Source organism: Oryzias melastigma, unplaced genomic scaffold, assembly GCF_002922805.2.
Source record: "Oryzias melastigma strain HK-1 unplaced genomic scaffold, ASM292280v2 sc00216, whole genome shotgun sequence".
In the NCBI taxonomy this organism is placed as follows: domain Eukaryota; kingdom Metazoa; phylum Chordata; class Actinopteri; order Beloniformes; family Adrianichthyidae; genus Oryzias; species Oryzias melastigma.
The window spans coordinates 130,167-133,661 of NW_023416882.1; positions in this window are offsets into that span (position 1 = coordinate 130,167).

Consider the following 3,495-nt stretch of genomic DNA (forward strand, 5'->3'; position numbering starts at 1 on the left):
CTTTCCTGTGAAGAATAAAGTGGATGTGAACATCAGTCAGAAGTGTGGAGTCTTTCCTACAGTGTGGCTTTCTGCTGTTTGTTGGTTCTCTGCAGGTAAAATACACATATTAGCTAAAACTGAACAAGTTTCAGCTCAAACTAAATCCATTTCAAACCAATAGGATTCGAGTATGAAGGGTTACTTTACTGATGACTTTGGCTCCTTTTTCTATGATTTCAAAGTTTGCTTCAGAAAATGTCCTCTCCACAAACAAATCCACTAAAAACCCAGTTCCACACTGACGGACATGTGCAGTCAAATCCCATGATGCAGTGGTTTGGATCTCCTCACCGCCACAGGTAGGATCCATCTTTGGTAGTGGTCCATGTTCCAGCAGGTCCAAAGAAACACAAATGAAGAAATCTTTTCTTTCTTTGTAAGTCTGTTCAGGGTGTGGAGGTTCTTTTACAACAACTCTTCAGTTCACTTCAGGTCCATCTGATGGAGAGAAGAAGCCTTTCGGTTCAGTTCAGGTTGAATCCATGGCTCCAATGCTGCAGATGATTGACTTTAACACTCTTCTCCTTCAAAAACACCAGAGAACTTAATGCAGCTTCAAAAGGAACAGAGGGACCAAGTTCACATCATCCAGGATTTTTTCTACAAGCAGAATGTTGCTTTTTCTCTGAGATTCTGTAAATCCACGTTTCCACCACTCATTCATCTACAACTCCTTCATTTATGATCATCTTCAGTCTTTCTTTAGACATCATCATCTTTATGATCAACCTGAAGGACTCAATCATGGACTATTCCTTCAGCTTTTTATATTCATCTCAGTGTTTCTATTTGCACCTATTTGCAAAGGTTCTAGGTGGAGGCTTTTATTTTGAAGGACGCAGCTACTTCCTGTTTCTTTGCGGCATTCTCCTCAGTCTCTCGAGGACTGCCGAGATGAGGTAAGCAGCAGGCGTTGCTGAGGCTAGTTGGAGTAAGAAACTCCACATGACTTCCACTTTCATGGACTTCCGGCTTGGGACCACCATGGCATAGCCACGCGTTTCTCTGTCTAATGCTACATTTACCCATTCAAGTTGCACCTTTCAGTTGAAAGCCTGATGTGACTGTACCCTTGGAGTCTAATTTTTCCCTTTACTTAATCATTCAAACCAATCATGCCACCCAAATCCGCTAAAAACACAGAGAAATGTTTGGATTTGGAAACAGCTATGTCTGCAGCCGTTAGCAAAGCGGACATGTCAGCACTGCTAGCGGAGCATCGGATGGCGTTGATGGCCGAGCTAAAGTCGACTTTTTTTGACAAAGTCAATAACAAACTGGATGTTCTACAGAAAGAACTGGATTGCCACGGTGTGCGATTGTCATCACTCGAAGAGAATGACGACACATGCGCTTTGGGTTACTCTTGAGTATGAAAGGCGCTTTTATAAATAAAGTTTGATTTGATTTAACAATGAATGAGCGTGTCGCGAAACTGGAAGCAACATGCGAGAAGTTACAAGCTTCCAACAACAAGCTAAAGGCTAAGCTAACGGACATGGAGGGGCGCAACAGACGAGTTAATGTGCGTTTGGTTGGGCTACCAGAAGGAATCGAAGGTCCCCATCCCTCTACGTTTTCGCACAACTACTCCAAGAAGTATTCGGTCGAAACATGTTCCCCACACCCCCGGAGCTGGATCATGCTCATCGGAGCTTGGCTCCCAGACCGGCTCCCGGAGAGAGGCCACGCACTGTCATTCTGTGCTTTTACTGCTACCAACAAAGGAGGTGAATTACCGCGACAAGTCTTTCCGGATCTATGAAGACTACTAAAAGGGGGTTAGGGTTAGGGTCAAATTCTCAAATGCTTTTTATGGGAGGGGATTTTAATCTGTGCATGGATCCCGGGATGGATAGGTCATCGCCAAAACCAGGCTATATCATGTCCAAATCTGCCTCTCACTTACAGTCATTCCTCTCTACCTATGGTATATCAGATATTTGGCGCTTTTTACACCCACAAACTAGACAATACTCTTTTTTCTCAAACGTGCATCAGTCATATATGAGGATTGATTATTTTTTTTACAGATAACAAGCTTACGCAGAATGTCCAGTCGTGTGACTATCAGTCCATCGTTATATCAGACCATGCACCTCTTATACTGAAACTAAATATACCCGACTTTTCTCCTCCTAGAAGGCAGTGGAGATTTAACTCACTTCTGCTAAATGATGAAAATTTTGTTGATTATATTTTAGACCAAATCTCTCAGTTTCTGGAATTTAACCTGACACCTGATGTCTCTATGGCATCTTTTTGGGAAGCTCTCAAAGCTTACCTTAGAGGCCAAATCATATTTTTCTCAACCAAAAAGAAACGTGATTCATTATCAAGACAGAAGGATCTGGAAAGACAAATAGCTGACATAGACTGTAGACACTCTCAAAATCCCACTCAGGACTTGTATAAAGAACGTTTAACACTTGGTGCTGAATATGACAGGCTTACATCACATTTCATTGAATATCTACTACTAAGAAACCGAAGTAATATTTATGAACACGGAGATAAGACAGGTGAGATACTAGCAAGACAACTGAAAGGGGCACGGGCCAAGCAAGTGATTAATGGGGTAACGGCACAGGATAGTACATTAATAACTGACCAGCAGGGAATAAATGACGCCTTTCAACTCTATTATAAAAACCTGTATAACTCTGATTCCTCTCACTCCAACCTTCTTTGTGAATTCTTTCAAAATTTACCAATGACAACCTTGAGTTCTTATGAAGTTTCAGTCTTAGATGCACCTATACAGCAGCATGAAGTCTTAGAAGCAATAAAAGCTTTAAATCCCCACAAATCTCCCGGCTGGTATAATTGTTGGCAGCAGAATGGGGGCAGGGAGGTGGGAGGGGGTGGTTATTGTTTGAATTGTTTGTCTTGTCTTATGTGGGGAACATAATAAATATATAAAACAACAAAAAAAAAAAACTCCACATGAAGCGTTAAATAAAGTTAGAAATCAAAGTGATTTAGTTCAAACTTTCCCCACAGTAGTGATGGGATAATGATAACTCAAGGAGTGTAGTGACACATTACACCTGGGGTCGGGCAACCTGCGGCTCCGGAGCCGCATGCGGCTCTTTAAGCACTCCCTTGCGGCTAATTGGCGCTTTTTCAAAAATGTTTGAAAATAATAAAAAATGTTGGAGGGAAATATATTGTAAAGATTTGGATGGGAGCAGAACCAGGCAGATGACTGGCACGTTTGTATCCAGAGATCACTTGTGCCCCATACATTGCTCGACCCCAAGTGATTGGAGGTAGAAGCGCAAACACAAGCCATGTAGATCAGCTGGTATCAATATTTTGACCACCATTTGTTTAACAGTACAGAACAACCGACACTGTGAGGAGCCTCACGCCGGAGTCACACAGGACGCGATAGCGCCGCGCAGCGGCGCGGAGCGGAGAGCGCGCCGCTGCGCGGCGCTCTATTGGTCA